This window comes from Hippichthys cyanospilos, chromosome 21 (assembly GCF_059441005.1).
Source record: "Hippichthys cyanospilos isolate Australia breed blue-spotted pipefish chromosome 21, RoL_Hcya_1.0, whole genome shotgun sequence".
NCBI classification, from domain to species: Eukaryota; Metazoa; Chordata; class Actinopteri; order Syngnathiformes; family Syngnathidae; genus Hippichthys; species Hippichthys cyanospilos.
This window is the reverse complement of record NC_142389.1, coordinates 8,138,429-8,153,212: the sequence shown is the minus strand read 5'-3', so window position 1 is coordinate 8,153,212 and position 14,784 is coordinate 8,138,429. Positions and strand designations below refer to the sequence as shown.

At 36.7% G+C, this 14,784-nt stretch overlaps 1 protein-coding gene across 1 annotated transcript in view; it reads left to right on the top strand.

Annotated features, from left to right (window-relative positions):
• Nucleotides 1-9,092: 9,092 nt before the first annotated feature.
• calcr (calcitonin receptor) overlaps nucleotides 9,093-14,784 on the top strand; it is a 50,946-nt gene continuing 45,254 nt past the window's right edge. Inside the window, exon 1 of the mRNA XM_088404728.1 lies at nucleotides 9,093-9,266. The gene's annotated coding sequence lies outside the window, so the exon portion shown is untranslated. The remainder of the gene's footprint in view (nucleotides 9,267-14,784) is intronic.

The window sequence follows — 14,784 nt, the reverse complement described above, 5'->3', positions numbered from 1 at the left end:
GTGATGAAATTTTATGATGAAGAAGTAAAAAATAAACCACATATTGTTACATGATATACCTGAGTTGCTGAATAAAATAAAGCTAATATAATGGAAAAAGTTTGACCTTGGAAGAAATTGACAATTTTATTTTTAACGAAAAACTTTGCGGTATGATTGTTTGTGCTTGACTGTACGTTCTGTAATATGTGTGTAACTCACTGTGTCCCTGAGAGTTTTTTGTTTTTTTTTTCAAGGTAGTAAATACTGCAGAAACGCTCACACAAAGGGTTTCTTGTGACTTTCACTCCTTCCCGCTTAAGGAACTTAGTCATCACAGCATAATGAGGGAGGAAGAAATCATGACTGTTGGCGGTTTCATCTAGCTGCATGTTTGGAGGGGAGGGCAGCTGCAGGCTCAGTAAACAGACGCCACCAAATTTTGATAATGTAATGATAGACATTATTGCTAGGACTCGCCATGTTTCAAAAATGTCATGGAATGTTTGTTAGTGCAAGTAATAAATGTTTGCTTTTTATATCAATGTTAGTGCACTAGACAGCTGAGCTTTTTCAACTGTGACGCATGCAAATTCGGATTAATGAAAAAGATATATATGTTCATGCATCATAATATATCAAGGAGGGTGATATTTTATCAGAGCCAAAGATATTTGTAGAATCTTGGAAATTAAACTCCTCCTCCTGTTCTACTGGGTATAAATAGTTATATCTGATCATAAATGTACCGTGACATAAAGAAACGATGTTAATCTGTTTACCTACAATAGATGACATCATGAATTTTATCACGTGGTGGATTTAGGCTCCTCCCTTCCTGTCGGATTTCCTTGACGATAAATATCACAGCAACTGCGTATTCTGGAAATGTGATGTTATCTGATAAACTTGCTAGGTTACAATACAATTTCAATGTGTTTTTAAGTACGACAAATGCTAATCACGGGATTATTACACAGATTTGTCTTCCAGTTTAAACAGTATGAGAGTGGACACAGAAGATCCAGTGTGTGTTCGGGTGTTGAGATAAATTGGTCCCACTTTCATTAGGCGCAGTACATTAGGCAGCACAGTTCCCTTGTTAAAAGGGAATTAATAGACACTTGCAATGGGGGACATTTTTCTTCTGTAAACCAAGATTAATTGCTTGGATGATGTTGACTTTGATAACTTGTAATTCGCATGCAGCTCTATGAAATTACACGTAAAAAGTATGAAAACATGAAAGAGAGGGTTTTTTATGTATTCAACCATAAAGTACTTTTCAATTGATTAACTCATGTTAATGTGGAGAAGTGTTATGACTCCTCAACGACCCCTAGTGGCACCTTTAATACCTTCAATTATGTAACATCGTTACATTACCGCAAAATATAATTGTATTTATTTAAATTACAATTAATTTCAAAATGCCATCAAATGTGAGAACCAACTGTAATTTGTGGCCTCTTGTTACTTTTTTATGGAGTCACTGGAAAAGCTTTTTGAGTTGCTAACACACGTGCACAAAAATTATGTTTCTTTCTTTACAGACTGTTTACTGTTTTATGAGAACTAGGTTGCAGCCCGACAGCGCATTTTTTAAAGATTATTTTGCTCCCAAGTAGACATGTGATCTAAACTTAGCATCCACCCTCCTCCTCTGGGTAAACACCCTTTCACAGTACATTGATTGATATAGCTTGTGATAAAACTATTTTATGTCACTTTTTATCTGCTGCCAAAATAATGTCTACAAGAAAAAAAAACCTGCCCACTATATCGACGGACAGGCAAATTTAAATGAAATGATAAATAAATGATTAACAGAAAATTGATAGTGCTTCCAATTTAATTTGTTAATGCATGAGCACCTTTATGCATGGCTTATTGAACTTCCCATTAGGCACAACCTTCTCCTTAAATCCTAAAGTGATTACATCCTGCTTTGCCTTGAGTATTGGCGCAGCAATTGATTTTGGAAGCAAAGTTCCATCAGTGCAAAATTGTGCATTCATTCCATCTGAGTCTCCGCATATCGTGGCCTTGACTGCAAAGCTCCTTCTGCTGTTTGCTTGCGAGACTTACGGACAACCTGAGGCTGTAAACAAATCCGATGCTTCCACACAAGTGTCGGGATTATTTGCTATTGAATATTGCTATGGAAATAGACAATTGCGAATGCCCGCAATTTTTTGATTCAGATCAATGAGACTCACTGGTGAAAAAGGGAAACTGTTCAGATACAAATAAATAGATAAAAATGCATGTCAGGAGACAACCATAACAGATGTTGTTTTTTTTTTTTCTTATGAATTCAAATAAGGGTTAATAAAAAGAAAAGTTGCAGTCAAACCATTACAATTACATTACAACAATTACTGTTACTTATTTATGGTTTTAATTCACATATGCTTCATTGTATAATGAATACAAAAACAACAACCCAAAACAAAGCAAAAGCCTAAACGTATGCAACCACACAAAATCCAGCAGCATGACAGTAGTTTTTATGCATGGATCTCCTAGTCCATGCCCAAAAACTCCAGCTTGGATTTCCTTTTTGTAAACAGCTTAGAGAAAGTCCACAAAAGCCTGAGAAACAAATATAATGCGATTGTTACTGTGACAAATTCGCAAAGTGTCTATGACAGCAATGACATGATTAGGCTGGGACACGGACATCTCTTCCTACTGAGTGAAGGGACACATTTCAAATCAGACATGATTTCAAAGGCAAACAGAACACAAACAACCTTAGGGAGGTTGTTTAATGAGGCTTTATGATTGTTAAGAAGAATAAAAAAACGATGGCGAACTTCTATTCCAAGGAATATGGCTGTGATGGAAATTTCATTCATGCAGCTCTAAATATCCATTCTTCTTATTCATGGCCGCACACAAACACACATACATACACGCAGCCTGGTGGTGACGATTCACTGTAAAAAAAAAAAAAAATGCTGTAAATTGAGAGAGACCAATTCAACTGTGGTAGAAATCTTGATTGACTGAGATTTTGGTTTCTTAGAAGTCAGGGACAAAGTGACATAAACTCAAACCCGCTTGCATTATGAAAACCACATAACCGGTGAATCAGGACATTGCCCATATTTGAGAAGTTGATTTTGATTTTTGGGGCAGCTAATATTGTGTCTTGCGCCAGTGTAAAAATCACCAGCTTCAGTCTTTCAAAAATTCACTGTCTAATCTATTTTTTTTCTTTGAAATAACATTACTGATGCACAATCACCAGTAGATGGCATCAATGCCTCACTTTAGATATGAGTTCAGAGTAGTTTGTGAGGCTACAGGGAGAATTAGCTGCATTTTAGGTAACCTAATATTGTTCTCCCATTGACTATAAAAGAACAGAAATAGACAGAATCAACATTTCGAAATGTTGCAGGAGCACGTTTATTCTTTCAAATGTTAGATACAGTGTAAATACCAGTCTTGACAAATTTAATTACATCTTATCGTACCCAATTGCCAGCATTTAGCTTAGCGTCTATCATTAATTAGCTGCTAGCTTGGGGCGCTCGAGTGCAAAATAACGGCACGCGAGAGCGGTCGGATTACATTTCAAATGCAGGAGTTTGTTTTTCATTTGAAGAAAAAGATAATATACAGTATTGGCATATGACAAAGTCACTTTGTCAGCTTTGCAAACAAATAAATATATTACAAAAACCACCTCAGCTAACACCGAGCTATCTCGGCTGCAGCTGAAAAATGAGCTTTAACAAAAATGACAAAAGTTAATGTTTACATTTGTGCGCTAGATCTCAACCAATCTTTAGTTTATAAAAATATATAAAATGTGTTTATAAAATGCAATAAAGTGTAGAAACCATTTTCCACAGGAGATAGACAGCGTAATAGGAGAAAGTTGCATGTTTTTTTTTTCTAACTGGCATTTCACGCGTCACTGTTACAGACAGTAAATTTAATAGAGATGACAAAGGTTATTTTTTCCTGTTTCAATAAATATTTTTTTGAAAGCAATCTTGACCAGATCCAAGCGAATGTGGCGTTCTTTAGTACTAAACAAAAAAATCCAAAACGGGTGGCATTGGTACAGTATCGGCCGATACTGCACAACCAGGTATTGGAATCTGTATCGGGGATTGAAGAATGGTATCGGAATACCACCTTCAATTCTCCATATGGTACGTGGGATGCTCAATGGTGAGTAACATTTCGTTAATCTAGAAACACAAACACGTCATAGTAGTTTACGCACCCACAATAAAAAAATAAATGGTAATGCCACTTCCCAAACATTAAGTACTGTCATTTTACTTTCATATCATGTATCGGCAACCTGACAGCATTTTGTGACCTCTGTCTGTGAAGGGTGCTTTATAAAGGTGTTTTGCTTGCACTGCATCTTTTCTTCATTGTTGTGCACGATCAGTCAAGCCTCATCTGCCGGTTTGTCTCGGATTGCGGTGTCTCCAGGACGAAAAAAAAAAAAAAAGATGCATTTCTCCACGCCAGAAAATGAATCTAACAGAGCTGCTGCTCACTCAGTCGTTTGGCGTGCATCATTATTCTGCAGAATCAAAGACCGCGTTTCACAAAAAGAACGCCGTTCTCCGGATTGATCCGCCGGCCATCAACTCAACAATGAGCAGTAATGAGAGGTTTTGGACTACTATTGGCAGCAAATGTGTCTAATCTAAGTCGGGGTATGCCAGCGGGACTGGCTAATGAGATAATGGCGCTGTGTGATTAGAATGACTTCATTGTAGGTTTTGTTTGAGGAGCAGGAAAAACAAAAGTAGCACTCAGCAGAATGCAGATCTCCTCCTGGTACAACTGTTAAAGAAGAGGTCATGACTTTTTTTTTTTCCACAATATATTCTCGGCGACCTCACTAAACAAGACGTGCTGATCAATATTATGTTTGTGGAATATGAACTAAGCAGCATAATCGCTCTGTTTTTATGCAGCCATGGCGGCGGCCATTTTGCCAAATGGCCAAAATTGTAAGTATAGCTACAACTGTACCCTTTTTAACATTAACAAAGTAAAAAGCTAAAATAATATATCAATCAACTTTCAACAAGTTAATTACTTTTTTAATAGCATTTATACAGAATACAGATTAGTCTAAAACTGAAAAAAATAACCAAGTGCATCAAAGAGTCAATTCTCATTTTATTGCAATTACACTGCACATGGCAAAAACGTAATGGTATGTTAAATATTTATTTCATGATTATGAAATATTCTGTTCAATTTTGTTTTACTAGTCATGTGAGTTTTCAAGGGAGCTCCCATTTTTGAGTGACATCAGCAAGTGGGAAAAAAAAAGTGCTGCTACTCCCCATATTCGAATAATACCCTATAATTAATGGGTCACAGAAGATCATTTAATTCATGAATCAATAATAGATCTGAATAAACAAACACATAAATAAATTAATAAATACATTCTGCCTGAGATTTGAAAAGTCCAAATCCATTTGAAAGCACCACATGTTTAGTGTGCATCACAAAAACTCAACACTCCCATCAGTAACTAATGGGATTACAATTATGGCATCACATTTTTTTTTTCTTTTTAAATCTTTTTGTACAAGTAGTAGGAGTAGTAAAAGTGCCAAAAAGTGCGAGAGAGGGATATGAGACAATAAAGGATGTTGTCTGGGCTTATATGCAGTTTCGGTAAGTCATAAAAAGTCCCAGTGTGCTCGAGGTTAAAATTTAGAAGTGCTGGTAAGCCGTATTGCTATGTACCAGCTGAAATCAAGCACTGGCTTTAGCTTTAAGCTCCTTGGTGAAATTGGAGTCATTTTTCTGACTTTGCGGGCGTTTCGACCAAACCTTTCCAAGTTAGAAGTCACACATGTCTGATTTCTGACATTCCTCGAATGCAGAATGAGCATTGAGCGACTGTGATGTCATTTTCATCTGACAGCAAGCTTCAAAACGGACAAAAAAAAACAGATTTTGCTGCGTAATTCATATTCCACAAATGCAATATTTAGCGAGAGAACGACAATGACGTGGGATGTTTAGACTTCTAAGAAAGTTTGAAAATGTAAGGAAGTTCAGTGTTACATCCCAAAACGACTTTCCTGTTTTTAAAACATGACATTATATTCCCTTTATCTCATCATCTTGGCTATGAAACTAGTGCTGTTATAAAACATAAATATGTGGCCATATGTCCACCAGCTCATTCTTGGGGGTGTGCATGCAAGTAAGACAGATTAATATTACATTTGTGATGACGGACAAACACCTGGTTGGAAAGTAACAAATTGTAAACTTCGGGAACTTAGACAACAGGAAGATGAGAATAGATGAGAGAAAGTTCAACAGATGTTCCTTTGTTTTTTTTTCTCCAGCAATTTTATTCTACAATAGACTACCAGACCGCAAAACTTCTTTTTATTAGACATGCTTAACTTTTGTCCTGACTGATGAATTGGCAATTGTAAGGAAAATGACTGGACTGCAGCCAACTTGTCAAAAGTCACAAAAACACATTTGCAATAGAAAGATGCTATTATTAAAGGGCTCGTCAAGCCTAAAATTTATTCTGAATAAAATGCTCTATGCACCCATAGTAGGCGAAAGACAACATTTGGTTTAATATTGTGTTTGTGGAGTATGAATTAAGCAGAAAAATCCTTGTCATTAAGGGTTAGGTTGGGGGAGTGCTTCTCAATTATATCTTGCCAAGCATCTCCCCCCCCCCCCCTCCCCCCACTCAACACACTGACTATAAATAAGATTATCAATAAAAAAATTGTCTAAGTATACCTAAACCTGCATCCTTTTTAACATTAATAAAAGAAAAAAGGAGCATAAATCAACTTTCAACAACTGTTAATTTTTTTATACGGGTTACAGCTTTGTCTAAAGCAGAAAAAAATAACCAAGTGCATCAAAGTGTACTTGACTGGACAAAAACAAAGCCTTATCCCCGGAGGGGAGGGGGGGTGGGGGTGGGGGTCGCCTCACTCCTTGAGAAGCACTGGTTTAGCGTAACGACCAATCACGACTAAGCTTGTGCACATACCATGACCCTTCTCTGAAAACCAATAATATGTAATAATTTGGCTGCAGGAATGACAGGATTGATGACTCACATCTTGGTTTAGTCACATTTGAACATTTACTTGATATCACAATGCTGAAAACTAACACAAGGTTAAGAACTCCAGACAAACATATTGAAATTTAAGGCCACATATGAGTCCTTCCAAATTCACAATACTGATTCCATATTTGTTTTTTTTGCTCTGGCTTTTAAGCACTCACCCGCACAAGAGTGCTTCAGTCGAATGTTTGACCTTCAAAGTTCCAAATGTTTTGCAAAGGCGAGCCGCTGCCGTTGGATGCGATAGGTATTCACACGATGTAAAGATGGCCCATATGAGTGCATTTGAGAAAAATTCATTCATCAAATCTCTCTTCAATATTTGCTTTTTTCTATGGAAATCAACTTTTATCCATTTAAAAACAGCAAAAAGAACCCGCGAGCCTATTTTAAGCTTCTGAACGACCTTTTTTTTTTTTTTGACCAAACCTTTTCTCTGCCCTTTCCCATAATATGAATGAATAAATAAATATATAAATATATGAATAGTCGATGTCGGTAGGGTTCCCATTATTGTTGTTTCACGTTACTGGCGCTCAAAGTGTTAATTATCCATCAACAAATTAAACATACAGGATACTCTGTGTGTCTAATATACTCTAGATCAGTGGTTCTCAAAGCGGGGTCCGCAAACCCCAAAGGGTCCCTGAAATAATTACTGTGTTCATGAAATAATTGGGGTTATTAATTAAAAAATATATATGAGTTCATTTCATTTTGTTTTGTATTCAATTGTGAATGTATTAATGACTCTTCAATGATGCAATCAAGTCAACTAGTTCAATATATTTTTTAAAATTTAATAATTTGTAATTTGTCAAATAGACCCACATCATCATCGAAGAGCTTGATTATTTAGTCACCAAATTTATGGGGGGGATATTTGGCGGGATTGACCCAATTTGTTATGAGGAAGGGTGCAATTTGCAATTTTTATTCTATAAACTTCAGTATAGCTGAAAAGTAACAAATATACTTGTCGAATTGAATCAAAGTGAATAAAAAGGGCACCTGTATTCGGCTTAAATGATTTTTCTTGTTTTCTTTCTGCAAACATTCGCAATGGGGATCCTTGGAAAACGTGCTTTCCAAAAAAGGGTCCTTGATTCCAAACAGTTTGAGAACCCCTACTCTAGATAATTTAACAAAATAACAAAAACGTTTTTGAACCATCTCTTTGGATTGTGACAGAAATCACGAATGCATCACACTGCCACGTTATAGCGCCAACTACTGGCAGGGAGGACTTTGTTTTTTTTTTCTTCGTTTCAAGGTATGCGAAACATATTTAAACTATTTCTGTAGGTAAATACTAATATTTTGTTGATTTTTTAATTTGATAATTATTTTTCAGCTTTAGAAACATGTTATTTCCACTTGCTGTCAGCCAATCAGAGCTCACCCGTTTCCCTGGTTTGGTCATGTGACAAGCTGAGCTGTGAAGACATGATGGAATTTCAGTCGACAGCAAGAGGATTTTTTTAAAGGTATTGAATGCACATGAAAACTAATCCAGTCATCAAATTAGGCAAAATATTAACTTTTTACTTCAGGAAATGACTAAATAATTGAGTATCCCTTTAAAAACTGGGGCTTGTATCGATATAGTCCATCCATGAATTCACAGACAACAAAAATCTGCGTTTCACGCATGCAATATTGAAACAAAAATATTAAATAGCACACTTATTTGAGGCGAAAGAATTGCTTAACATGACAGTGGCATGTAAATCGCGACATTTCTAAGTCAGTGTTGAATTTCTGGATGATGTGGAATCCACACTTCATCCCTGCTCCCCGCAGGTTTATTTCAACTAAACGCTAGAGGGAGGGGGCGTCCACGTCGCACATGCACTCACGCGCGCAGACATTTTCCACGCACTGGGAGCTGAGACGAGGAGGAGCTCCCGTTCAAAGCGGAGGCTGCGAGAGGAGCGGCCAGTAAGCACGCCGTCACAGCTCCTCGCGGCCACGCATTGGCGCACCGAGGCTCTGCCCAGTCAAAGGTAGACCGACACCTGCAAAACAACTGCAGGATTGCTTTCCAACACGGGCTTCGAATCAATATCTGGAGGAAAAAGTTTTGACTGATTTTGCGCTTTACTCAGAGGAGAAATTACCCCCTATTGAAGAATTCTTGTGGCTGCTATTTATATTTTGGAGGAAGGTAAGTCATTATTTACACGACTGAAACAGAACTCATTTGATGGATTCTTTTAAAGCCGTGCGCAACACCACCCCCTGCTTGCTTATTTTTATTTTGTTGTTAGAGGAGAGGGGACTATTTTTTTTTAAAGCGATGTAAAAATAGATCATGCTCTGCCTTATTCATGAGGATGGAGGAGTAAAACTCATACACGGAGCCCCGCAGGAATTATTGGTTCACAATGAATTTGGGGAAATTTTATAAGTCTACATGTGTTCATTTGATTCCGCTCAACCTAAGGAGCCGTTTTAAGTAATGGGGTGCAATATGCAAATTGATCATATTTTTAGCGCATCCCTTGCTTGAAAAGAACACTAGAACTAAATAACCAAAAAGAACTCAAGTTTAATCAAACAACGAGTCTTTTCTCAAATCTAACAGCGCTCCCTTAGACTGCTAACATATCAACAAAAATTCCACATAAGCATCATGCGTGGTACAATTTGGGCCTCCCGTGAGGTGACTCGAGCGTTATCCGGTTGCTGTTGCATGACACAACAAGAGTCAAGCGCAGGTTTCAAGCGCTGCAGTGCAATACGCAAGACGATAATAGCCACAGACTGAGGCAGGCTGTTGTAGGAAGATGAGAGTAATAGCTCACAACGAGGCAGACATCAATGAGAAGATGCGTGCTGACAGGCAGACTGACATATGTGCATCGCCCTGCAGACTTGCCAACGTGCCCCGCGGATCACTTTGTCATTCATCATCCCTCTTCTGTCTGTCTTTGAAGAGGTCAGAAGAAAAAGAGCCGGGGAGGTTCAATGAAAAATGGAAAGCTGGCAGTGGAGAATGTATCATGTGGCTGATACATTTCGGTGATACTCGGACGTAAGAAGTGGGCAAGAATGCGCGCACGCACCAACTCTAATTGAGATCCGTCAAATAGTGAAGGTCAGCAGACTACCTGCGACCTGTTCTTATTTCGCTCCTGTAATCACGCTAATGCCGCATGTTTTATTCATCGGCGGCGTTGAATGTCACTCTCCCCGTCCGCGCCGCCATCTTAATTGGCTCGATTGACACGCGGCTTAATTGACTCCGTAGCTACGACTTGTAGAGCAAATCAGAGCTCATCAGGAACCCTGCAAGGTCCTCAATGCGTCGAGGTAAAAAAAAAAAAGCCCTCACCTTTGACACCCCCCATGCTCATAAAATAGTCTGATTACATTTACATCACATGAAAGTTTGCGTGTCATAATGCATTGCTTCTCAACTGGTTTGGAACATTTTCCCTGTGAAATATATTTATTTAAGAAAAAAGTGCTGTGCCATACGAGTCTGATTCATTCAACTTTGGACGCACATGACTTGGTCGATCCAAGTATCACTAAATTTAACCCTTCAGATACCAGCTTTTTTTTCCAATAAAATATTAAATTTTTGTTTAATATTTAATATTATTATATTATTGTTTAATATTTGTTTAGTAAAGATGGTTGTAGCTTGAAAATGGTTAGCGATGAAGGGACACTGGAAATGCTTTGGCACTTAAAGGGTTAATACCAAAATAGTCATATTGATATAAGAGCTGTTATTGACCCTTTACGTTTACTGGATTTATATTTCTTACGGCAATCCCTTTTTTGGGGATACTGGGAATCTAATTGTGCTATAGCTACAATCATCATATGTTCGATTTGATTAATGCTCTTTTGGAGCACAATTTATTAATATTTAGCTACTATGAGGTAGTTTGGTCCATATTAGCTCTTCTGATGATGACAATATATCTTGAATGGGTTATATATTTTAAATTCAAAGTTCAGGTTCACACGAGTATTCCCGCTTTGATTCCAATCTACATTTCTGCCTCCCCGTATTCCTTTTTTTATTTAAATACATGCTAAAGGTAGAGCTTTCATAATATTATGGCTTGGTTAAGAACTCCAAAATAATTTTTCATCTGAAAAAGAAAAACATGTTCTTAATCGGACAAATTATTTAAAATACTATGATATTAGCTTAAAAGTCCTTAGTATTGATATTGGTGATAATAGCATCATTGTTTACTTGTTATCCATCGATACCAAAATCGTATGCTGCTAATTTGTAGTGGTACCTCAGGCGAAACTTCAGTTGAAACTCCTCGTGTAATATCATTTGTTTTATTTCTGTCATAATTGCCAGAAACATGTCACTAGTGATGATGCACAAATAAAGAAGATTAACTAAATAAAACATTTAGCAAAGAATCCACTATAACAATTTAGCCACAAGTTGCTGCATGTTCCAATTAATTTATCCTTTATTTGAAAAGAATACTAAACTCTTCCTGCCACGGATTATAAAACATGACATTGGATTTGCTAATAACGGCAGAAACTGTGTTAAAATCTCATCAACCAACTAAAGTGCCTTCTCGTACCCACAAATGAGAACCGCTGTCATGAAAGACAAAAGGTGCTCAAAAGTATTATTATGCAAGTTGAAACTTGCTAGTCTATTCTTTATTGAGTGTTGATTGTACCATGTGGCTAGCTGATGTGTTTTTATATGTATATCTGTTTCAAACGCTGCTGTGGTTTATAGCACTTTTGCCCAAGACAAATTTCCCCTGAGTGACAATAAAGTTAATCTTCTCTTATGTTATCTTGCCTGGTATAGTAATGAATTTCATAATCAATTGTTGCCACAAGGCCACGAGCTTGTTATGAAGTGCTGAACAGTGGAACGGTTCATCTGAATAGATTTATCTTTATTTGTATTAGCTAACTTTGATTAGCTATTTTCACACATTAAAAGTTGATATTTTGTCTATAATTAACTTGTCCGTTTCAGTCAACAGCACGTGACAATATTGTTGAAGATATTGATGGCGCATGCTAAAAATAATGAAGTTATCAAATGAATCAAACAAAATATTGACTTTTTTTTCTGGAACTGAAAATAGATAAACAATGAAAGTTGCCCTTCAAGTATAGATTGTGAATAATTTTGCCAGCTTTGATCCTTGATGGCTTGGATGTATAGATGAAAGAGATTTAATACAATTTTTTTTTTCCAGTAAATGTATTTCAACAGAACAATTTTTGCATCGCTAACCACAAATCTTGATCATCCACGCATTCACTGCACACGTCTGTACAGTGAACTGCTACAGCATAATCAATAGGTGGTGCTAGAACAGAGCTGACAGCTACGTGTGTGTGTGTGTGTGTGTGTGTGTTTGTGTGCGTGTGTGTGTGTGTGTGTGTGTGTTTTAATGCATCGTGCTTGTGGGAAGGGTTATTGAAAAAAGAAGAATCCAAATAAGAGTAAAAATGCACTGTTAGGATTTATAGCCACAAAGTTGTAGTGATAATAGTATATAATTGAGCTTTTAATGAAAATCTTTCTGACACAATGGATACGATTCTAATCACTCAGCTGAATGCTTACAAGTTATGCACGCAGCTAATCTTTGCCGTGGGCTTGCATGAAGGAAATAATGATTTAACGTTTAACAAGCCAAAAAGCAGACACATTTATTTCAGGACATTTCTGTCTGTCTTCATTGATGCAATTAAGCTATTTTAGAAGCGGTAGCATAGACAATCTTTTTTTTTTGTGACCACACAGATGCTTATCTTTTGTGTTTCTCAGCAATGCCTGCTTCGTTCGATTTTACTTTTTCGACTATCTGACGGAGAAGTAACTTTGATGATTGCTGGGGTCACGAATGATTTTGTCATGCCCGTGAGGGCCTCGCCGTGAACCTCTAAAGCAGAAGTCATGTCTAACATTTTCTTAGCAATAATGTAGCCCCACCAGTTTAAATTTGATTAATAATGCATTTGTGGGACAGGAAGATTAATCTACGACGTTATGAGCTCAGGATGGCGTGTCAATCGATCAACAGTAATTTGCCATTGAGGAGGATACGGAGATGCTGGAGGACTTACTGAAAGGAATATAAGTGACAAAAAAACCCAGACAGAAAGCATACCCATCATTAATAAAATTAATTTCTACATATATTCCTCCATTGTTATTATCAGCATCGACATTTCAATTGATATACAGTATATGCCATTTGAAAAAGTGTCATCTTTTAGTACGCAAGCCACTGTTTGGCGAATGTGAATTAAAGCATGAAATGTCACATGATTCACAAAAGTTTACCATTCAAAACTTGATTTGCCAGCCTCAATGACAGAATGGGAAAACAGCCTGGAATGAAGGCGGAGTTTGAGGAATGTAGCTTATTAAACATGACTTGCACTGCAGAACCTATATATATATATATATATATATATATATATATATATATATATATATATATATATATATACACACACACACAGATAACCACCCCCACATAGAAATTGTTAGATTTTTGTGGGTATTTTAATGAAGTTCAACGTTGAAACAATTTGAATAGGTCCAAAAAAGTATAAATTAAGGAAGAAAACTCCTTAAATTTATTTTAAAAATTGTGAGTATTTTAATGAAGAACAAGATTTTTTTTTTCATAAATGGGGAACATTTGGCATCATTGTGTGTACAATCTGCTATAGTAAACAGTTTGAGTCTGTCCAAAAATCAAGAGATTAGGGAATAAATGATTTTTTTTTCTACATTTTTGTGGATATTTTAATATTGACAATTGTGAATTTTTGGTAATTAGTAATGTTGGGAATGATGAAAACAATCCCAAAAGTTAAATTGAATGTGTGGATTAGTAAAAATCTAAATAAAAACTGAATGTTGGGTATGATTCTGAGAAATTCAGTGAATTTTTAGAAAAATTTGAATTTTTGAAAAGAACAAAATATGAGCCCTGACTAGCAAGGATTGTTGTCGCATATTGAAATTGAAATCATGTGAATTTTTGAATTAATGAAGAAATAATAGTGACATATACAATATATATACATTTGTGACTTTTTTGCAAGGCGAGAGGGGGCTGAAAAATCTGGAAAATTCCACTGAGAAAAGTGAATAAGGCCAATCGGATAAAAGGCGATGTAACATACAAGGGGGATATAAAATTTTTTGAGCATCGTGTATAAAACGATGATTCATGTCCTATACAAAAAAGTTCTTCTAAAGTGAGATTAAAGTGCTTCAGCACTGTTGGAGCATGTGTTAAACCCACGCAGAAAACTGATGTTCAAAAAATATTTGATCCCTTTTACGTTTTGTGGTCCTTAAAACCTTTCACACACACCTCACACATGAATGAATGAATGTGGAAATACTACAGTTGGAGCACAAACAGAAATGATCTCGTGGCTAGAAGACATATTGCAGAAAGAGCCCAGATGACATTTTGGGCAAGTCTAAATTGCAGGCGCTATTTGAGAATCAAAAGAAGCGATGAATGTCGCTAACGTTCCTCTCCTAAGGGCACGTTTGGAGACATTGGTCATTTTGACTTAGTACCCTCTGCTTACACAGCCGGACTGCTCATTGATTTCCTTTGCCAGTCCAATCTCTTTCATCCTTCTTTTTTCCCATCGTTTAAGCCGATTCTCGTCAACAGTCAACAGGGTCA